We start from the raw sequence: 24,676 nt of genomic DNA, 5'->3' as shown, positions 1-24,676 counted from the left end.
ATCTGATTAACCATGCATGTAATGACTTGATTGAAGTGTTGTGCTTACAGATACAGGTCCACTTTTCACACACACAAACATATCTGAACCTTTTGAACTAGGTTGAAAGAGTTCAATGCCTGAAGAGAGATGAGATAACACATCACCGAACGAGACCAATAAGGAACCGCTGTAAAACACTTTAAGAGATTGTTAGTATTGAAAACCCCCAAGAGACCTAAGAACCTGTGGAGCCTAAATGAACTTAATGAACCTAGTTCAAAATGGTTCAATGTGTTCATAGAGTTTGACCAATTACTAAAACTTGGCATTTTTTATTTAAAGACAATTTACAAACGGACTAAGGGCTTGAACCGAGGTATTGCAAGAAAGACAAGGACTCTGAATGAAATTTTATAGGGTGATTTACTCCAATCATGAAGGATAAATGATGCAGTAATAGACCCTAAATGCATTCAAAACATAAAAGAAGACACCTCCACACCTTTGCATCAACTCACAATGGTAGGAGGTCAATTTGACAACTTGAAGCTAAGAAGCCATAATTGAGCACATGAGAAGCACTGTGAATTGGTAGGGTTCCTAGCCAAAACACTTGAAGAAAACACCTTAGAATGGTCAAGAATCAAGCCCTAGAAGAGACTGAGAAGGACTTGGAGGTCTAGAGAGAAACTAGGCTTGGTGAGTTGGTGGAATTGAGCAACACCAGTTAGGTGAAGTGTTGATCCAACTAGGTGAACCCCTTCAATAAGTTACAAGGAGCTTTCAAATAGGCTTGCAGAATTTGAAGATGCCCTAAGTGAGTTAGGGCCAAGTATAAAGATTTATTGGCTAAAAGAAGAAAGCTAGATGAATAGCTATATGAAATTAGTAAAAACACTTCATCTGAGGAAGAAAACATTGATTCCTTAGTGAATGAGGTGGAAAATCTTAATGATGATAAAAAAATTCTAAGGAGAGAGATGGAATCCCTTACTATCAGGATGAGTCAAGAGTAGGAAGCTAGAAGAACAATTGAAGACACAATAAGAGATAAGGAGCATGACATTATTAAGCTAAACTAGGAGATTAGTACCTTGAATGCACATCTTCAAGAGGAAAAAGAGGAAAAAGAGGAAGTGAAAACTAATCTAGACATTGCTATGTCTCTTAAAGAGAGTCTTATGAAAAAGAATGAAGATCTTACTAAGGAGTTGGTTGATGCTAATGAGATATTAGCTAAATACAACAAGAGAATTGCTATGCTTCATGAGCAGATTCAGTCACAAAGGCAGAACAAAGATACACATGGTTTGGGATACACAACCTTTGAACAAGGAGAACCATCAGGTACCAAGGACACCTTGCATGAATCCAAATCTGTACCAAAGAAGAAAAATAAAAATATTGGTAAGAGAACCTACAAACCAATATGCTTTAACAGACATAAGGTAGGTCATACTGCTAATGTTTGTAGAAATAGATCTCATGTTGTTAATGGTAATAGACCTAATACATATGATGGATACAAACCTAGTAATTTTAATGGTTGTTGCTATAATTGCATCAAGTATGGGAATAGAGATGTTGAGTGTAGGTCTAGAGTGAACAATCAGAGATCTTACATGGGTCAGAGGTCTAATGCAAAATGGAAGAGATCATACTATGACTGGAGAAACCCTACTTGGCAGAGACCTTATGTGAACCAGTCTAGTCCTTATGAAATGAAGAACAAATGGAATATGATTTGCACTATTTGTCATAACTATGGACATATAGAAATGAATTCCAAAACAAGAACTGGTAGAGGCAATGTTGGACAATGGAGAGCATTTAGAACGGCATGTTTCCATTGTCACAAACCAAGACACCTTACAAAGTTTTGTAGATATAAAATGAATAAACCAGTTACTCAGTCTACTAATCAAATTTGGAAGAAGAAAAGTGAGGAGGAACCATCTGAGGACTCCAATTCTTCACCTAGTGTGGAGAATCCTTCATCGGAAAAACTAAGCTATGTATGAGGTTTAGGGGGAACATATTGTTAGATCCATTTTTGGACCCCCTAAACGGTATGTGGTAGGTTAAATCTACATACTTTGATGCATAATGTTATGAAGTGGTTTTGTGATCAAACCGGTGAACTGAATATGATATGTGTGCCAGTATCAAGTTTTAGAGTTGAACGTTGATTAGGGTATGTTAAACTAGTTTAGTAAAAGGCAAATAAAAGTTATTTGATAGTATTTTATCACTTAGTATTGTTGAGAGAACATTTGGAGAACGTTAGGAACATTGAAGAACTTTTGATTGTTACTTTGATTAAAGTTGATAGCGGATTGTGGAGATTTGTAAATCGGTGGAAGAGAATTCTCACTGGAAACCCTAGTTTTGAACAAATTTGATGATACTAGTAGATCTGGTGAAGTAGATGATCAGAAACTTGTGATTATTTAACCAGAAGTGGAGAAAGATGTTGAATAGAAAAATACAAAAATAGGAGCTGAAGCATTCACCGGTGAGGAGGAACCTCAAGGGGATCAGTCCAAATTGGTCAGCAAGAGTAAACACAATGAAAACAGACATATGATGCAAGCAATGCAGAATAGATAATTTTATTGCATGAAATTTGATTACATCCAATTGGTAACAATCAGGTTACAACATACTGACACACATGCCTAGTAGAATAGGTCACATCAGGACCTTAAATCAAAATATATATCTTCTAGGCATAGTCTATCTATCTGATACTTCTTGATTCTCTAATTGATTACATTATAAAGCATGATTACAAATATATATATCAATCCAAAGGATCTAGTCAACCCAAAAAGGATGTAAATCCGAAGAACAAGACCTAACGTACAAAATGAACAAGGTCGGCCACATGCCAAGAAACATTGAGATCAACGTCCAAGGTTCCACAAGCTTCAGAATGGGTTCTGGTAGATAACCAGAATAGGTCTCAGGCAACTAGTAACAAAGGAACAACCAGTAACAAGAAACTGTCATGGAAACCGGTAGCGATATCTTGCCAACAAGTGATCCAAAAGAAATGCAGTTTGAAAGAAAGAAAGATGATCAAATCTTCAAGTATAATCCAACTCCACATGATCCGGTGAGCCAAACCTGGGACACATAGAATGGAAAACTAAAACTGCAAACAAAAAACAAAACATAAAAGAAATTTTTTTGGTTGATGCAAGATTGTTGTGAACCGGGGATGCTCCTGCATCAAACATCTGAGTTAATGAAAAAGTGAGCCTTTCACTTTGTTGGGGTTAGATGGAAACCGAGGTGGTCTACCTCTACCTAAGTAATCCAAGATGAATCTTCAACTGGTCTGCTCTTCCACTTCACAAGATTTTATTTGTACTGACTATTACGGGTACTACGCCCAATCCTACTATTCAAAATCTCTTTAATCTGATCTAGTTCCTTCCGGGGAAATTGTTTCTCCAATTCTAGAACACTGTCCTCACTGAATTTTGATTCATGCTACTCATGAAGATCTACAATGTTGGATATAGGTAAAATACTTAGACTATCTGATAGCTCTACTTCATATGCATTTCCAGAACTAAACTTCCTCAAAATCTTACAAGGTCCAAACTTCTTCATCTGCAACTTATTATAAGTTCCAACTTGAAATCTCTCTTTTCTCAAGTATACCATCACTTCATCACCAACTTTGAATTTCTTATGTCTCCTCTTCTCATCTATCTTCTCCTTATATTTGTTGTTCATGTCTTCCAAATGTTCTTTAACCTGAATATGCAATACTGCCATGCGATTTGCAAAATCTTCTGCTTCTGAACTCTTCTGGTCTTCACTGCTAATGTCTCTCAATTCTGCTATTCCTCTAGGATGCACTCCAGTAACAATCTCAAAAGGTGTTTTTCTAGTACTTTTATTCACTGAATTATTATAGGAAAACTCTGCTTGTACAAGGATCAAATCCCAACTTCTGGTTTTATCTCCCACTAAACATCTCAACAAGTTTTCCAAACTCCAATTAACTACTTATGTCTATCCATCAGTCTGTGGATAAAAGTAGAACTGAAATTCAAATTTGTCTTTATCTTCTTCCAAAGTGTTCTCCAAAAATAGCCAACAAATTTAGTGTCTCTATCTGAAACTATGCTCTTAGGTAATCCATGCAATCTCACCATTTCCTTGAAAGATAGGTCTGTAACATACAATTCATCTGATATCTTCTTACAAGGTATTAAATGAGCCATCTTTGAAAATGTATCCACTACCACAAATATAGGATCATTCCCTCTCAGTGTCTTAGGAAATACAAGTACAAAATCCATGTTTATATCCTCCTAAGGTCTTACCGGTACTATCAAAGGTTTATACAATCCCACATTCTGACTACTACCTTTTGCAACTTGACAAAACTCTACAACTTTTCACATATCTCTTAACATCCTTATGAATCTAGGGCCAAAAGTACTACTCACTCACTAATGCAATTGTTTTATCAATGCCAAAATGTTTAGCTAAACCTCCACTATGTTTCTCTTTGATTAGGTTATCTCTCATGGAACTCTTAAGTATGCATAACTGAATTCCCTTGGATAACATTCCATTCTGAATGAAATAATCCAACCATTTGCATCTATCAACCATAACCATAGCAATACATATTTTCCAAGGTTCTACAAAATCTGGGTCTTCATCATACAAGGTCTTCAAATCTTCAAAACCTAATACTGTCACTCTCATCTCTCTCAACAAATTCCTTCCCCTACTCAATGCATCAACAAATTTGTTAGATTTACCACTTCTATGCTTCAACACAAAGGTGTAACTGTGCAATAATTCTACCCATCTCATATGTCTTTGATTCAACTTACTCTAACTATTCAAATACTGCAAATCCTGATGATCTGTATACAACACAAACTCCTTAGGCAACAAGTAATGTCTCCATTTATTCAAGGCTTGAACTATGGCATAAAATTCTTGATCATACATTGAATATATCTTCTGGGCATCATTCAATTTCTTAGTGAAATATGCTAGTGCTCTCCCTTCTTGACTCAAAACTACTCCTATTACTATTCCACTTGCATCATAATCCACTTGAAATACCTTATTGGAATTTGGTAAAGCCTGATGAATACTAAGAGGAGGGGTGAATTAGTATGCCTAAGAACCTAACCAAACTCTTAAACAATTTTCTAGTAGACCGGTGTAGCAGAATAAACAATAAACCGGTTAAAGCACAAACATGCCAAATAGCAAATAAAGCATTCACCAACAAAAGAACAATCACCATAACATAAGAAGTTTTGACGTGGAAACCCAAATGGGAAAAACCACGATGACTAAAACTCACAAGTCAACTATCTACAGAATAGTAACCAGACTGGTTAAGGTCAAACTAGTTAAGGCCTTACAATGTTCTACACCAGAACAGGTCCTATTAGGAATCCAGATCTCTGTTAGGAGATAAGTCCTGTTAAAGACTACCCTGTTAAAATATTTTAGATCCACAACTATGAGTCACCTTGTTAGAGGATTTACAATAGGCTTGACTGGGCCTACCCAATTAAGGGTTTCAGACTTGTTGAAGATATTAGTAATCAACAAGTGAATGATCTACAAGATAGCACAAAATGATTGATTAGATCCTTGAGAGTTCTCTGTTAATGCATTATAACATTACTTCATTTTTCTATTCTCTGCACTCACAAGCTCTGTAGTGAGATACCTATTTCGCATAGACCTAATCTGTTCTCCAATACTCGCACACATCAACAACAACTTAAAACTGTAGACATGATGTCCTCATATAGGAACCTGATTTCATGTCGGTCCAATAAGATTAGACTACAATTTCCTTGGCACAATGGATCTAGACACATTTGGTAACATGACACACAAACACCGCCAAAGTGTCGGTGGATGATAACTCATCACATTTTACAATTATACTTGTTTAACACAATATACCAATTACTAGTTTACAAATGAAGACTGGAAAACTAGAACATAGTGTTTCAATCAAAAAGATTAACTGTCGCTTGGGGTCTTCATTCCACTTGAGGTCTTTATACCACTTGGGGTCTTCAGTCATGATATGATCGGTAAGCATCTTCTGCAAAACACCGATAGCCTTTGACAAACAAAGACTATACATATAATGACATACAATACCAGTTGGAACAACTACCAGTTGAGTATAACTCATATATCAAATAAGTGTGTGTCCATCAATGACAATCACAACTAAACATCATCGAAATACCAACAAGCTCCCCCTTTGGCATTGATGGAAACACTTAGGAAAATTTCAACATCTAAGTGCTTACAAAAAAAAGAGAGATGCCATAATCAAAATTACTCCCCCTAAGCATATACACTACACCCTTTGCAAAAATTACAAGTATGTGCATGAAATTTTCAATACTACTCTGCATAATAATTTTATACTACTCCCCCTTTACCAACAATGAAAAAGTAATGCAAATATTCCCTTTTTGCATAATATAAAAACAGAAGATATGTTCATGACAGTAGAGAGTAAAACTTCTCAAAAAGAGATTTAAAGTTTTGCATAAAACTCTTCATGTCTGAAGACCATGAGTCAAGAAGTGAGGCAACAATTTCACTCTCGGTCTTCATCTGGAAGGCTAAGTGTTCCATTGCATCAATAGTGCTCATCTCCTGTGTGACAGTAATAGCCTCCAAGTTCAAGAAGCACTTTTGAAGAACCTGCAATTTTGATAATAGAAGCAACTAGAGCTCCTGTAGATCTCGAGTCCGATTGTAGATCTATCAATCAAGCTTTGCAATTTGATGTTGGTGAGTATGAACAGTCTGTCCATATACTGTGAATGGATCATAGGGAAATTTGAAGTTGCTGATATACTTTTGTAAATCCGATTGGAGTTGACTCTTATGTTTCAGAGCATCTTCACAAAATAGGTGAGGTTGGTGGATTTTGCTCAAGATGAGGTTACCTTCACCCATAGCTGAACTTATATCATCCTTTTTCTTAAGCAGAGTTGCTTTGTCTGCATCCATTTGCTTGACTAATGAAACTTTTAGAGCTTTTTCATGCTTCTTCTCTACAGAAATCTGGGCAGCATCTTCTAAAGAATGCACTTGATCATCTACTACTGTGCAAAGAAGTTTTAGCTTAGCCAGTGAGGAATCAGTACTGGGAAGGTTAGTACCAGGGATTAGATTGGAAAGAGTGTCAACAACAAACTGAATGACATCTTGTTCTTTCTTTTTCTTCAGTTCTTCCAATCTAACCTGCGCTAGTTGAATGCTCCTCAGTAGGTCACTTTCATCAACCGATTGAGTCAAACAGGCAAGAGTCAAATCGGTGGGACCGATGGGATCAACCTGCTTGGATTGATCTCTGGCTGCCTTAGGAGTCTGTCCTCCTTCCTTGGCCTTGCTCTCCTCTTGTCTTTTCTTCTCCTCTTCTTCTTTTTACTGGGCTACCTTGGCGGCTTTCACTTTCTCCTCTTCCACTCTCCTCTTCTATTCTTCTTTCTTCCGCTCTTCTTCCCTCTTTTTCTCTTCTTCCTTTTTCTTCTTTTCTTCATCTTTCTTCTTCTTTTCCTCTTCCTTCTTCTTCTCCTCTTCCTTCCTCATCTTCTCTTCTTCCTCCTTTTTATTATCATTGAAATCATCAAAATATTATTTTAAATCATCAAGAACTTTCCTTCTAATATTATTTATGGTCCTTTGACAATGTATCATAGGCTTGTAAGAGGAAATATATATATTTACTGGTGCAGAGGTTGCTGGTACATTACCGGTTGACTTTGTCTTCTTTCTTGATTGCCTTGTCTTCTTCATTTCTACCTCTAGTTCAGTGCCTTTTGAATCCGATGAGTTATTCCCAGTTTTCTTCTTCCTTTCAAATACCTTTGGTGGGATAACCTCTGGTTTATTTTTAGCTGGTGACCTCTTGGTCACTTTAGGACTGGTAGCAAATGTAACCAGTGTCAATACTGATGGCATTGCTTTACTCTTTTTCTACTTCGTTACCTCAATAGGTTTGATCCTCTCGGAGTAAGTACTGGTCCTCTTCTTCTTGGGATCCAGTGGTGAAGCAGGTAGGGTAGAGGCATAACCTATCAGTATATCATTTACCACTTCATAGTCCATAGGCTCGACTTCATCTTCTCTGGGCTCAACCGCTTGCATTATGAAATGATTTGTTTTGGTTGTAAAACATATGTCATCTTCATATTTTTTAACTAGATCACCAGATATTCTCGTTCTCTAGTTCATCTTTAGTCTGAACTCATCAAAAATTTTGTTCAGAGTCTCTGGATACGCAGATCCCATTGCTTGCAGACTCTCCTTTATTTTTCTGGAAACCAGTAGTTTATTTGACTATTGAACATCACCAACTCCAAGAAAATATCCTTGAAAAAAGAAAAATAAACCGACAAGTAGTTGACCAAACTTAAACCTTAGAGTTTTGTCAACTTTGATGGACTTCAGATTTTCCATTAGTTGTTTTTGCATGCAGGTGCATAAGTCACATTCTGCACTCTCCTTGATCATCCTATAAGCGACATGCACCACAATAGTAGGAGCAGAATTCATTCTGCTAGCATAGAATACTCTATACCTGACTACATTGCATGCATACTTCACCAAGTCATCTTTAATGGTGTTAACAGTCATTGCTCGTTGGTCACTCATAGAACCGGTGAGCTTTGTCACTTTGGTTTTGGTGATCTTTCGAAGAACAACGACTTCCCCAACATTGTAGAAACCAGTCACAACATGAATTTCCTCTGGTGTAATATCATGGGTTCGCTCAAGGCACATCTTATCACCATGAACCCTACTAAGGATTATCCTAATGTGTTCTTCTGTAAATTCCTTGAGAAAATATACTGCATTGTGTAATTTCTTCTTCTCGATTATGTTGTATTCAGGTTTAATCTTCTTATCGTCTCCACAGAATAGACTCACGTAGGAGTGAATCACTAGAGACCCTAGGTCTTCTAGTTTGCAATCAATATATCCTAAAACATCCCCTTTGACAATGAATCCGGTGGGAATTTGAAATAGGGCATTATATTTCATCTTCTTTTTAAGAAACTCGGGTGATTCCTCAGGTTCAGTAGAACTAGAAAGAATTTTAGATGTAGAAGCCATATCTAGAAGATTCCAAAAGATAAGAATGTTTCGACGAGAAATACCTTCGCACTCTGAACTAGGGTTTGTTGATGTTGATCACAACACACTTCTTTCTGAAGCTAACTTTACCACTTTGACTTCCACACTGGTGGCTCTTGTGCAAGATTCCTTTTTGAATTCTTTCGAATGCAAGATGAATCACTCTGGTTGTGCTACTCAAACTAGAAAAATTCTTCTCTGAAAATAGGTAAGTAAAAATGATGACAAAAGTCACTTTTAAACATGTTCCCACCTACCATAATAAATTCATCACCATTAGGGCTCAAACCCTAATTTTACCTTTTACCGCTTCATTTCTTCTGTCGGTTGACAGGTAACAAATATTGATGAAGGCACTTTACCAATGTACTCTGAGGGTTCAAAACAATGTTACCGATATGTTCCCCCTAAGATTTTCGAAGCCTATTTTGCCAGTTCAGTGATATCCACACTGGGTGTGGACATAGTACATCTTGTGGCCTCTCTTCGGATTTCTTTTTCCAAGTTTTATCCATATCCGCATGAATGGTTTCAATATCAATCTTCCCTTCTGGGTCGACCGGTATGTCTCCTGATGGATTCTTTCTTAGTCTGCATACTCTGGCAGTGTGTCCCGGTTTGTTGCAATGATAGCATACCATTCTAGGTGTTATCCATGGTCCGGTGTTCACATTTCCATTCTTCCTTTTGCATGTTGCAGCAGTGTGACAGCTATCATGACAGATCAAACAGGTTGCTCTCCAACTATTTCCCACTCCATAACCATTTGACCAGTGGTCATAGGTTCTATACTGGTTTGGATTACGGTTCATAGGAGGTTCCGGGGTAACTCCTTTAGATCTTGGTGCATAACTTCCAAAGTTGTTCATAACTGACCTACACTCAAAATCTCTATGCCCAAACTTGTTGCATGCATAACAGTGACCATTAAATCTACTAGTTCTAGCCACATTGTTTTGCATGTAAGGAAAGTTATTGTAAGCCTTTCTCCTACATACATTGGCAGTGTGTCCTTCCTTAAGACAGTTAAAGCAAACAAGTTTAAACTTTTGCTTACCTTTACTCTTTTTGTTGTTCTTAGGTATCGATTGCTTCTTTGGTGCATCACTCTTGGTTCTAGAGGTTTCACCTTCCTCGTATCCAGAGAAACCAAGTCCAGTGGTATCCTTTGATGGATTCATCAATTCCAACTTTTGTTCCAACTTAGTAGCACTCTGGTTGAACTTTGCAAGTATCTCCTTTGATTTAGCAAGTTCCTTGGAAAGAGCATAATTGTTTTTCATCAAGGTTTCATTCTGAGAGATAACAGAATTTAGGTCTGCTTGTATTTCTTCTTTCTCTTCATTACCCTCTTGCAAATGAGAGGTGATGGTACCAATCTCTTGTTTCAACTTAGAGATCTCACGCTCCTTGTCCTTCACTAAATCTTCAGCTTTTCTTCTATTTTCTAGCTCCTAACTCATCCTGATAGTCAGTACTTCCAACTCCCTCCTTAGGTTAGTTTTGGATTCATTTAGCTTCTCCACTTCTCCAACTAGGGCTTCCATGTCTAGTTCATCAGAAGAGTTGTTTTCAGTAAATTCCATCAATTTCTCAGCAAGTTCTCTTCTCTTGGCTAAAGAGGCTTTATACTTGATCTTGAGTTCATCATAGGCTCTCTCAGATGCAGTAAGATGATGAGTAAGTTCCCTCATGTTGTATTTTCCCATATCTCCTTCCAAGTGGTTAGACTTATAGAAAGGTAAGCTCTAATACCAATTGATGAATACTAAGAGGGGGAGGTGAATTAGTATGCTTAAGAACTTAACCAAACTCTTAAACAATTTTCCAGCAGACCGGTGTAGGAGTTTAAACAACAAATCGGTTAAAGCACAAACAAGCCAAATAGCAAATAAATCATTCACCCACATAAGCACAATCACCATAACACAAAAAATTTTGACATGGACACCCAAATGGGAAAAACCACGGTGAGTAAAACTCACAAGTCAACTATCTGTAGAATAGTAACCAGACTGGTTAAGGTCAGACCGATTAAGGCCTTACAATGTTCTTCACCAGAACAGATCCTGTTAGGAATCCAGATCTCTATTAGGAGATAAGTCATGTTAAAGACTACCCTGTTAAAGGATTTCATATCCATAATTATGAACCACCTTGTTAGAGGATTTACAATAGGCTTGACTGGGCCTACCTGATTAAGGGTTTCAGAATTTGTTGGCACTCATTAAATTTGGTGAATTTGAGAGGCCCGTTTTAAAATTTTGTTATTTCACATTTTCAGAAAGCCACCTAATCTCATTCAGGTGGCCTAGTTAGAGAGAGGGTAAAACGGAGCCAATTGATTTTCAAAGGGTAAGGCTTGGGAAATGTGTCCTACACCTTTCATTTAGCTAATGAAGTGTTGGGAAACTTTCAGAATTCAGTTTGGATTAGTTTATCAGGTACCCATTTCAAAGGGTGAGTTGAAAGTGCATTTTAGGCACATATCCAGATTTTATTAAGCAGCCTACTTTGAGCTCCTATATCTTTTACCCTGATGATTGTCATGATAATTTTAAAGTGCATTGAATTCTATGCATAAATGTGAGTTATCTTGCCAAATTTCAAGTATTTATGAATTCATTTACTCAGTTTAGCAGGCTCAATCCATTTGAAGTTTGTGTTGTTTGACAAGTCCTTGTTTCAGCAGCTAGTCGGAGCCCTGTTTTGCATAAGTGTAAAAGTTGCCTCGATGAGTGTCATGTCAGAATGTTTTTTTTGGGATATTTTTGATATTAAAGACAAGATATGTTTCAAATTTCAAGCTCCTACCAATCTGTTTGATTAGTTTTCAAAAGGGTTTCTTGAGCCATCTTATTCAGTGTTCCGTACTTTCATTGCTGCATCAGTTAAAGTAGCTATTTTCATGAGCGCACCATTTGCACCCAGTCAATATTTTGGTCAAACTGAGCATTCTAAGTTTTGATATGTACTTCAAGGTATCTATGCCTCAGATTTGAGTGTCTACAGGGATCGTTTGATATTTTTAAGAAAGGCATCATGAGTTGTCTGTGCATTGACTTCATCAAGTCCACAATGTCGACAAAGCCAGTTGGTCATCTTTGACCATTAATATTTCTTCACTCAGGATTTGTCTTGAGAAACCGTTCGATAGAGTTCATGTTTGTATATCAGAGTACACGCCTGTTAGAGGGCAACGTCCAGAAAGGTGTTTTGACCAGTTTGAAAATTAAGTCTTTGCGATTAAATGCAAAAATGTGGTGCAAGCACCTGAAAGTTGCAAAACTTAGTTTGATGATCCAAAAACGGTGCCAATCGATTCCAGAGGTATGTTTAAGGTTTGTGAGGCATTTCAAAGGTTAGTTGAATGAAAACAAATTTTTTTTTAGTCGGACCCACTTTGGGGCCTGACCTGGCTCATGCCCGTGCATTAAATTTTATGGCGAAATGTTCTTTTTTCATGGCAATATATATCAATGTCATCTCGATTGCAATTTGTTAGTAGGATGGGAGAAGCTGACTGAAGGAATGACAGAGATGGATATGAGTCAATGCTTGTTTTTTACCAAGCTTTCAAGGGTTGTGAATTTACCAATATTGAGCTCAGTGTGATTGTAACAAAGTTGTGCCAATCAAAGAATAAAGAAGAGTGCCTCAATCTTTTTGGGTTTGCTGAAAATCGCTTAGATTCAATAGTTGCTGGAGCAATTTTGTTGCAGGAAATATTTGGGATTTTTGGTATTGATAGGATGACAGTTTCATCTTATGCACTACGGGAGGGGGTGATTGCAAACACTTTAGAGAAATCATTTAATGAGTATGTTTGTGCCCCTAACATTAGGTGGAGTTCAGTCACTAGTCTTGCACAAAGATTTAACAATAAGAAAAAGATGAAATCTGACATGCATTTTGTTCAATTAGCAAAGGAGCTTCTGGAAGGCTTACAAAGATGCAAGAAGGATGGTCAAGACTGCTTTAGTTGGGCAGGGTTATGAATAAATGAGAATGATATTGAATTGATGGAATTTGCAATTCTTTTGCATGGTATTGGTATGCATATCGATCATAAAGGCTATCAAAAGCATTCATATTATCTTATCAAGAACAATGCACACCTTCATGGCTACAATACTATGGAGATAGAGTATACACAAACAGATTATTGCTTTGCTTGCAAGATATCACAGGAAGAAGTTTCCAAGTCACAAGCATGATTCCTTTGCAAAGCTTCCACATGAGGCACAAAATAAAGTTAAAGTACTTTTAGCGATCATTCGCATTGCGGTTGCATTAGAGCATAGTAACTTTAGTGCAGTTCAATAAGTTGATGTCATGTATGGCAATAGAGCATACATAATTGTTGTCACACCATCATTAATGGATCCATTTGCTGGAGTTCAACAAGATGTATCCCTTGGGGTGTGGGCAGCACAATCTAAATTTAAGCATTTTGAAGAGGTGTCCGGAAGGAAAATGTTAATTGCAACTACAGAAAATATAAAGCAAATGCAATTAGCAACAAATGAAGATGGGCAGTGTTGAAACCTCAAGCCAATACCCCCCTCCCACATTGGATGCAACTTTTATACAAATGCAAATTGGAGATGTAAAGTGTGGTGTGGTGAATCTGCGTGGTTTTTTAGCTGTGAGTGGTAAATGCCCTACGTGGATGAAGTGGATAAGGGTGTAAAAAGGTTTTAAGCATATGCAATGGTAGGTAAAATGAAATTTCACAACCTTGCTACCTCTCTTCCCTTGCAGATGGCGTGGAAATCATGTTGAAAAGGATTTATAAACTTTCAAGCAATCCTCTCTCCGTAGTTGTATTGCCAAGCCTCACGTGTTACCAGCAAACATAGAAACCCTTAAGCAAAATGCAATCAGCTCTTCCCTGCATGGAATGAAGTGGTGTTTGGAAGGCTGCGTTGTAGCCTCAAACAAATGCACTTGGCAGATGTAAACCCAAATGTCATGACTTTTGCTAGCATCCTCTCTGGCACAGTGGTGAAGGGAGATTTCAAATTCCATGCAAAGACAAAGGCGTCATTAGAAAGCTTTCAAAAATGTATTGCAAGGCAAAATACTTTAGTCCCATATTGGCTGGGTAGGCAACTATTTTGGTGTTTAAATCTAATAATACACCCATTCATAGTGTCAAAGCCTCAAGGGCTTTTGACACAAGGTGTCGGTTGGGCGCCCAGGTGGACCCCACACACGTGGGTGCATTTCCCGAGGCGACCAAGGAGGCTAAGTGGTGATCAGGTGGACCCCACCCACACAGGAATGGTTCTCGAGGCAAATTTGCAGAGAAAGGGTGACTTAATTGGTGATCAAGTTTGACACAAATCGATGATGTGCGTTGTTTCGCGAAGCGGAGATGCTCGCCAGTTAACCATCGTGAAGAAGCAGTGAAAGGGTTAAATATCGCGCAGGTTCATCAAGATCCGACAGTCAGCGTGGTTTCGTTATCCAAAGATGCACGCCTGTTAACCTTCACGAAATATCAAAAGGTGATGTGGTAGGTCCAAGTGGCAGGTGAGCTCGCAGGTCCCGCTGAGGTGGTGATGATGAGGCGGACAAGTGGCAGTCCAGTGGTTGTGACAAGGCAAACAAATGGTGAAAGATGATGTGTCATCCCAAGTGGCCCCTAGTGGACCCCATCAGTGAATCACAGGCTGCCATGTGGCAAGGCATCAGGAGTTAAAAAGGTGAAAAATCAAAGTTAATGATATAGTTGAAACTATAGGGAAAAATCCAAAAATTTAAATGATGGTGCACATATCCAAGTTTATTTCACCTGAGAGGTTATTTTTGCTCGAAATAGAAAGTATTATATATCACTGGAAAGATCTCGAAATGAGGAATGAAGTTATGGAATTAGTTTCAACAGATCCTAGATATTTTGATAGAATTTTTCATGAGAAGGAGAATGGAAAATATTCGGTTAAGGAAAGAAGACACTTGACAGTGTGTTATGCAAATCTGATCTTTTTCCCTCCTCTTCTTATTCCCATTTCTTCTCAATTGTAAGGGTTCCATAATTTTGGAGGAAGTGCTCCAAATTTTATGGCTTCCAGTTCTGAATTTGTTGACCCAAATTTGTAAAATTCTATGGATCTGTAGACACCCAAAAATGGTCAACGCTTGCGAAGTCATACTTTAACATTTGCGCATTGCCTCATTTTAGGTTTTTGCGTCGCATTAACATTTCTCCTATGTCACGCACTTGGTCTTTATCATTTGCAAACATCGAGTCATTCTTCTACATTCTTCAATCATCTCGTCCTCGAATTTGGTCTTGTCAACAACATTATCCAGTCATGATTTTGATCAATTTTATCTTATTGCATCAATGAGCATGCTTATTTGTCATCATTTTGGACATCGTCAATCCTAATTAGGGTTTTGTCCTCTTATCAATCTTATCATCAATCTTATCATTTTGGACATCGTCAATCCTAATTAGGGTTTAGTCCTCTTATCAATCTTGTCGATTTATCATCAATCCTTTAATCTTGTCGTTTTACGATCGATTTGTCATCGACCGTTGTCATGTTCGATCTTGTCATCTTGCAATCCATTTTGTTGTCGATTCTTGTCCTCTTGTCGATTTTGTCATTTTGCAACCGATTTGTCATCATTTCACTATCAATCATTATCTGTCTCAATTGTGTCAATTTGGATCAAATCATGTCAATTGGTGTATTTCTCAATCAAATCATTTATCGCATTGGTCATTTATCAAAATCAAGTCATGACATTAATTATCTTCAATCAAGACCTAATTGTCATTTTCGCATTTCTAATTCGTCTTCTAGGGTTTTATGATTTAGTCATTTAACCTAATTCGCCATTTCTTCCTCTAGGATTACTAAATTACTTGTTAATCCTAAGTCTTCTCATTACAATTAAATCTTTATTTAATTGGCTAATTATTCCTCTTTGTGAATTGATTAATAAATGAAAAATTATTAATTGATTCACTAAATCCTAATTTCTAATTTCTTTCAATTTCTAATTCCTAATTTGTCATCAATTTCAATTTCCTAATTTTTCAAATTTCTAATTTCTTTTCCCTCCTATTTCATCTCCTAATTCCATGGGAATGACATTTCAATTTGTCATGAAATTGTCATAATTGATAATCAATCAATTTTGACATAGAATGTGTCATAATTTGTCATCAAATTGTCAATCAATCAAATTGTGCATGGAAAGTGCATAATTTGTCATAATTTGTCATATTGATTTGCAATTTCCATTTGAATTGCATCATGCCAATTTTGTGAATTCTCCAATTTCTCTATAAATTGGATAATTTTTCTTCAATCAACCCCTTCAATTACTTCTTGAAATCCGAATTGCTGTCAAACTATCAAATTTTAGTTCTAGTACTCTTGAGCTTTTTGCTTTCAATTGTGAGGGCACTTGTAGGTGAGATCCACAAAACTATTGAAGAGGAAAGAACAACAATGGAGCCGCATGGAAGGAGTATTCAATCTTGAATCTGGTTTGCTTAATGTTTTCTTTTGAATGCTTCATTTTCATACCTTCATTGAATGTGCTTTAGAATTAGGTTCATTTCCATGAGTATTCCTTTGATTAAGCTATCATATCTTGTCTTGTGATTGATATATACTTATCTTGTGATGATTCCTAATTTCTACCCCACATTAAATGGTGAACCCGACGTGAATACTAACCTTCTAACCATCTTACTGTGTTTTGGAGTGCTTCTAAGCTGATTTGCAGGTCAAAAACTCAAAAACAGGGCCGTGCAGGGTATTCTGGACACTTCTGCGCCTGTGTTAAGCATCTTGCGCCTGTGTTGAAGAGTCTTGCGCCTGTGTCAAGACATTCTGCGCTTGTGTTTGACAACTTGCGCCTGTGTCATTACTTCTACGCCTGTGTAAAGTCTAGATCAGAGGGTAAAAAAATGCAGTTTCTTTGAAATTTTTGATGTTTTTGCATTCTGTTTTCTGTGTTTTGGATTTTGGTACTGATTATTTGTGCAGGATCTTGGCTTACGCATGACAAAGACTAAAAATCAAATTACTAACGTGTGTTATGCAGATTCGATGGTCAAAGACTACAAATCAAACTTCTGACATGTGTTTTGCAGGTTGCCTTGGAGAAACAACCAAATTGTGTGTTTGAGTTTTCTAATTAGGCACTTAGTGATTTTTTTAAATAGGTTGGAAGTGAACCCTTGTTTGCTTTGTTTTCTAAGTATGACATTGGAGTAGGAGAGTATGCTCTCATCCTTTATAGGGTGATCAGAAATCCAGATCTTCAATACCATGCTTGTCTTGTTGATTGTTTGTCTCCATTAGAGGGCCTGCCTTCCCGACCACTTTGCTTTAGCAAGCAAGTGATAATCGTGAGAAGGGGATGACCCAAAGTGAGTACGGCTAGAATTCCTTGGCATTCTAACTCACTATAAAAAAATACCCGATGAGCGAAAGCTTTGAAGGAAGTGTTACGTGGGAATTGTAGTTACTTGGGAAGTGATGCCCCTTGAAACTCTTTCTCATATCAACATCTAAGTAGGGCCTCTTGGTCTAAATCGCGCTTGCGTGACTACATTTGTTGGTATCTTGATGGGCTTAATGTCTCAATCATGCTTGCATGACATCAAGGAGTAATGCTTAACAGAAATCCTTACTACATACCTTGTTTTTAGAGGCCAAAAACCCTTCTAGTTGCTTGAGAAGGACAAATTCAGATACTTGGAAGAAATACTAAGTTCGCCATGGGGAGATTCCATGGGGACTGATGCTTGGCTGCCCTGAGAAGTGAGTTTCGTGGAGGGGTGCCCGTGGGGTCAAGCATCTATGTATTCTCCTTGAATCCCATAATGAGTCTACCTCTCAAGTACCTAATGTCTTTGCCTACCCTAGGGAATGTGGAAATGAGCATGATTGTCTTGAGTCTAAGTTATAACATCTTGTATTCTTTGATTGTCAAAAGTTGAATACCATTTCAAGAACAAGCACATTGATATAACATAAGATCAAACACCAAAGACATTCATCCAACAAACATTCAACAAGATTCAAAGATCATACTTCAAGCATGGTTGTCCAACATTGGTCAAAAACTTGTCTCAACTCTTATGTCACTTGCATTTAGGTTCATCCTAGTTTGCATTTTGCAAGTTCATTATCAAGTATCCAGGTTAGGTTTCACCTAAGTCATACTTCTTTTGCATATCAATAAAAGTCATCCATTTGCATATGTCCTCTTGCATAAGAGTAATATCATTTCATAATTAAACCTTAGGTTTCATCTTAGGTTGACATTGTCATACATTTGCATTTGCATATCCCAAGTCTCTTCATTAAGCTTAAGTCATTATCATATCATAGCAATTGTCCCTTTGCATATAGTGTCAAAACCTAGGTCTTGTCATACTTAAGCAATCCAAATCTTTGATAAACCCTAAGTCATTGTTAAGAGGTCTAGACCTTATCAAAGTCCTTTGTCCTTTTGTTATCAATATCATTTCGTCAAACCTAGCTTAGTTTCCAAGCATATAGGGGAGACATTGTCATCTTATCCTTTTGTCAATTAAGTCCTTTTGTCCTTTGAGGTCTAGATGTCATTTCAATATTCTAAGGGTCTCTTTTAGATTTGCATTCCAAAAGTTTGTCAAAATCTGGAAAAACAACCAAAAACATAGATTGCATTTCATTTATTTAGTTTGCATTTAGTTGCATATCATATATTATCCTTGAAAAATTCCAAACAAACAAAAAAAAAGGTTGCATTTGCATAAGTGACATGCATGTTGAAACAAGATCACAATCTAAGAAGATGGGAGAACCAATGTATCAACCCATGGACAACATAGCCAATTCACAATTTCAAACTAGCCAACCAGTGCAAGTTGAAGCTTCATCAAACACATCTCTACCACCATATGGAACGATACAACTTGGACCACCACCATTATATGAACCAGTGTTTGTACCTATGAAACCAGGATAGGGGAGTGTCCCACCAACTCCAAGAGGAAGTGCACCCTTCAATTGGAATCAACCAAACTTGCAACATGATATTCAAACTCAAACCTTATATGAAGAACAAACTCTTTCGCAAGGATTTGGTTCAGATCAAGGTATCCAACAAGAAGTGAATCCGAATATCCAACCAGACTCTTCATCTGATTCCGATGATTCAGATGATATTGACATGTTCCTTCAAGATCCAAAAGTAACAAAAAAAATGGATAAATTCTTGAATAAGATCTTTAAGATGTTTCCACAAAAGTACCTTAACATGATGAGTAATGTGGCTTCCTCAAATGATCAAATTAATGTGCAAACACAACAAGGCAGCGGGTCGCTAAGTTTTTCCTCACATCCAAATGAAGAAAATGTACAACAAGCAACTCAACCTACATTGATGAGTAAACGTGCTTTAAGGGAATTGACAGTGACTATTCCTCAAAAGTCACCATTTGAGATGATAAATAATCCATTGTTTAATACAACACCTGTAATACAAGATCAAATGAAAACCCAGCAAATATCGACAATGGTTCCTCACCAAGAAGTGGTTCCTCATATGCATAAAATTGGATCAACATCTAAGATACAAGAACATTTCACAACTGGAATGCCTAATGTCAATAATGTCCAAAGCAATTCCATGATGCAACAAAGTTCTTATGTATCTTTGTCAAACACTATTGCGACAGATCCTTCAATAATGGCGACACAAAGAACTATGGATAGTGGTTTGCACCACCAGCAATTGTTGCAACAATTGAGTAATGCACAAAAGGTACAATTAAATTTGCAAACAAATGATATGCAACAACAACCATATGGCAGTCGACAACAAATTGCAGTGCCTTCGGCACCATTACAAGTCAACATAAACTTGCAACCATCACAGGGGATTGGACAAGCAACACAGCAAGTTAATGCAAGTGCTATACCCCATCCTAAGGAGAAGCAACGAAAACCATCTAAACAAAGTTTTTTACAAATGATGGGATATACACCGCGACAACAATTGGCACAAAGTCAACAAATTCCAATTCGTCAGCACCAACAACATGTGCCACAATATGTGTCAAGGCAAACAAGTTATCCTACTTTACAACCGCAATTGGTGCCTATGCAATATCAACAGCCTCCTCAATTGCAATATCAACCTAGGCTCCAAGGGGCACAACAACAAGGTCAGTATCAAGGCATAGCACACCCGCAACAACAAGAGAAGTACCAAGAACTTTATGTGCAGGATACACCAAAAACGACCATTGCAGAATATCAACAACCAATCGGAAATGCAATATATCAACAAAGAATACCAACCGGGATTAATGACGGACCTCTAAAATCTGATACAATTGCACAACAACTTGAGATGTTGCAACGAAAGGTTGATGCATTAGAAATTAAAGGAACAAAGAAATTGTATACAGATCAAGATTTATGTCCTAATCCATTTGACAAGAGTATATACATGCCTCCATTACCTAAGCATTTTGAGGCACCCAACTTTGAAAAATATAGAGGGAATGGCAATCCAAAGGATCATATTCGAGTGTTTTACGCGGCGTGCATGGAAGTAAGCTATGAGGAGACATATTTAATGCGATTATTTGCATGAAGTCTCGCTAGACAAGCTATGGATTGGTATTCACATTTGCCAGGAAATATAAAGACTTGGTCAGAACTGGCACAAAAGTTTATATCTCATTTCGCGTTTAATATCGATAGTGACGTGACTATGTCGGATTTATGTAATACTAAGCAGAAACAAGGTGAACCATTAGTGACTTTCTTGCAACGCTGGCGAAGCTTGTATAGTCGTTCTTCTCTCGATATACCTGAAGAACAGCAAGTGAATCTGTTTATCCAGAATCTGGTCCCAGAAATGATGTATGAGCTAAAATTAAAAAGTCCTAGTACCATAGAAAAACTCATTAAGAAAGGAATGAGTATTGAAACAGCTCTTGTAGCTAAAGGAATTATCAAGCTCAATAAGGACAATGACAATACAAATTCTTCAGGGGACAGAAACAGATTTTGGTATAAGAACAAGAATGTCACTAATGATGGTGTTGTTGATGCGAGAGCAGTAAATGCAAATCAACCCCCATTCACAATTAAGAAGTTGAGTGTTCCTAATATGTCGACTATGGAACAAAATCAAGCACCTAGGAACAATGTTACTCAATAGTCGCAATATCCACAGCATACTCAACAGTCGCAGTATCAACAGCATGCTCAACAGCCACAATATAGTCAACAACAGGTTCCACAATAGCATGCTCAACAATATAATCAGCAGCAAGGCCAACAACAAAATCAACAACGCAGACCCTTCCGATCGCGGGATGGGCCTCCTCGATAGTTTACACCATTGGGAGAGCCTATCGAATCAGTCATGAAGCAATTAATACAAGCAAAGTTTATAAAACTACCAGATATTAAGGCAGAACCAGCGGAAAAACCGCATTGGTGGAATGATAATGCGTACTGTGAATATCATCGGTCTAAAGGACATAAAACCGCTTCATGTTTTCAATTAAAACATATGATTCAAGATTTATTGGAACAAGGAGTAATTGAGATAGATCCAACCCATCCGACCTCTAATACTGATCATACTATTTTCAAAACTCCTTTGCTTGATCATGACAAGGGTAAAGTGTCTTCTTCCAATTCTGCTCAAACGGCCAATTATGCAAATATCGGTTATCACAATGTCATTAATTGTTTTCATGCGTTAAATGAGTATGTGTCTACCTTGAGAATAAAAGGACAAGATCCTTCTTGTGCGGTCACCACTCGTCGATCCAAAATAGTCGTGAAAGGAGCTCCTGTAGCTCCTCCCAAACCAGTGCCTGCGGGTCAGTATAATCTTTTGGATCATCTAGGAAAAACACCTGCACAAATATCCATTCTAGAGTTGTTGAAAATGTCTCCCATGCATCGTGCAGTCCTAGATAAAGCTTTGACTGAGTCAACTGTCCCGACAGATATTGATGTTGACCAATTTCAAGCGTGGATTGGACATTTAGCCATTTCCCAAAGTGTCGCATTTTCCGATGGTGATATCTCACCTGACAAGCTTCCCCATAATGACCCTTTGCACCTAGAAGTCTTTGTCCACAATTGCAAAATCCGGCGAGTCCTGATAGATGGCGGACAAGGTCTCAATATCTGCACCTTAAGAGTGGTCATTGGCCTCAGATATTCAGAAAATGACATAGATGCTTCCAAAAGGATAACAATCAAAGCCTATGATGATGCTGAACGCCCATCCAAAGGGATAATTGTCTTGCCCATCAGAGTTGGTCCAGTGACGGAAAACACTTTCCTACAAGTCCTAGACCTTGATCTCCCTTATAATATGATCCTTGGCCGCCCATGGATCCATGCCATGAAAGCAGTTCCGTCCACTTATCATCAATGTCTAAAATATCCTTACAACAGAACTGAGATAACCATTCCAGGAGACCCTAATCCATTCCAGTTCTGTGCTACCCTAAAAGATACTCCTCAGCGGCAAATACCAGTCAATACAGAAGCCAAATCAGACAGTTATGTGGATCCCAATGCATTGTTGGATGCTGTCAAAGGAAAACTGAAGATACAAGACCAAGGGTGTGGAGAATATTCAATGGACCAAACATTCCTCATTGGGAATTTGCCGATGTCTCCAAAATCATATGGAAAACTGCATCTATTGCAAAAGGAACCCAAGGTCATTATCCAATATCAGCCTCCCACTACATTTGCAAGATGGGGAGAACTGGACAAAGAAACTATAGGCGATGATGTCATAGATTGGCTCTACAAAGATCCAACTAAAACCCCACCTATCAAGTTGCCAGTGGAATTATATGGCAAAGGATTTACTATGCTACAGAATAAAGGATATGATGGCTGCAGTGGCTTAGGCTTGAAAAACAATGGAAGGCTAGAACCCATCATACCTGAGAGGCGACCCCCGACTTTAGGGTTAGGTTTTGTACCATTACGAATTGGATCCACATCTACCAAAAGGTCCACGTGTCAAAAAGGGCGTGATTCTGACGATGAAATAACACCTGAGGCTACCCAACCCGAGACTGATTCTAATGAATGGGAGTGGAGTTCTTTTTCTTCTAGCTCCTATGCCCTTGACAATATCTTCATTGACCCTGATAACTTGCCTATGGAGGATAAACATGAAATAACTCCTCTTCCTAAAACCTGTCCTCATGCTTGGATCGAGTCATTTTGGGATCCCAGCTCCGAATCTGACACAAGCAGTTCGGATAGTGACACCATGGACATTCACATTTTTACCATATCAGCCCATTCTATCCTTACAATCGATGATGACATGCCCCTTATATATCCCCAACTTATCCAATATGACCAACAAGAATCGCTCACGTTGGACTGTTTTCAGAATGACGAAGCAATTGCAGAGTTCCTGGGACTACGGGAAGGTATACCACAAGGCGACCATAAGGCAGGCTTTGCTATTGACCTGGATTCAACAGCATATTTTGGGGAGTCAACTCCCTCTTCCAGTCATGAAAAAGAAAAAGAAAAAGAAAAAGAAAAAAATCAAAAGAATAGATCTTTGAGTGAAAACCGTAAGGCGCTCTCTGATCGTACAAAATTAAAAATAAAAGACGTACCTGCGGGTGAAAACCTTTCTGAGGCGCCCAAAGGTGGAAGAGTGGATGTACCCCTATCAATTCAGGACAAATCCACATTGTTGGTAGAGATGACCGAGGAAATCAATTTGGGTACACCTGATAACCCTAAGGTCATTCACTTTGCTGCCTCCTTGTCAAAACAAGAGAAGATTGATTTTATTAATTTCTTCCTGGAGAAGAAGATCAGCTTTGCGTGGTCTTATGCAGATATGCCTGGCCTCGATCCAGAGTTAGTCCTTCATCATTTGCCACTGAAACTAGGTGCTAAACCTGTCAAACAAAAACTTAGAAAAATGCATCCTCAAGTGGCTCTTTTAGTCAAAGTGGAATTGAAAAAATTGCTAGATGTGGGCTTCATTAGACCTATTGATTATGCAGACTGGATTTCAAATCTAGTACCAGTTAGCAAAGTAACTGGGGGCATCCGCATCTGCACAGATTTTAGGGACCTGAATAAAGCATGCCCTAAAGATGATTTTCCATTGCCAAACATAGACATCATAGTGGACATGATGGCTGGATATGAGATGCTTTCACTAATGGATGGTTTCTCCGGCTACAATCAAATCCGTATTGCACCTGAAGATCAGCATAAGACTGCATTCACCTATGCTTGGGGCACCTATTGTTGGAATGTGATGCCCTTCGGTCTGAAAAATGCCGGTGCAACATATCAAAGAGCAATGACGACAATCTTTCATGATTTTATGCATACTTTGATGGAGGATTATGTTGATGACTTGTTGTGCAAATCTGTCACCAGAGATAGTCATCTAGCCATCTTGGGCCCAATCTTTGACAGAATGGAGACCTACAAACTCAAGCTTAATCCAAAAAAGTGTG

At 37.9% G+C, this 24,676-nt stretch overlaps 1 pseudogene; it reads left to right on the top strand.

Moving 5' to 3' along the window:
• The first annotated feature begins 12,707 nt into the window (after positions 1–12,707).
• Positions 12,708–13,479, top strand: LOC131030233 (uncharacterized; annotated as a pseudogene).
• The last annotated feature ends 11,197 nt before the right edge of the window (positions 13,480–24,676 follow it).

This window comes from Cryptomeria japonica, chromosome 5 (assembly GCF_030272615.1).
Source record: "Cryptomeria japonica chromosome 5, Sugi_1.0, whole genome shotgun sequence".
Classification (NCBI taxonomy): Eukaryota; Viridiplantae; Streptophyta; class Pinopsida; order Cupressales; family Cupressaceae; genus Cryptomeria; species Cryptomeria japonica.
Note: the sequence above shows the minus strand (reverse complement) of the source record. Positions and strands in the feature narration are given on the sequence as shown.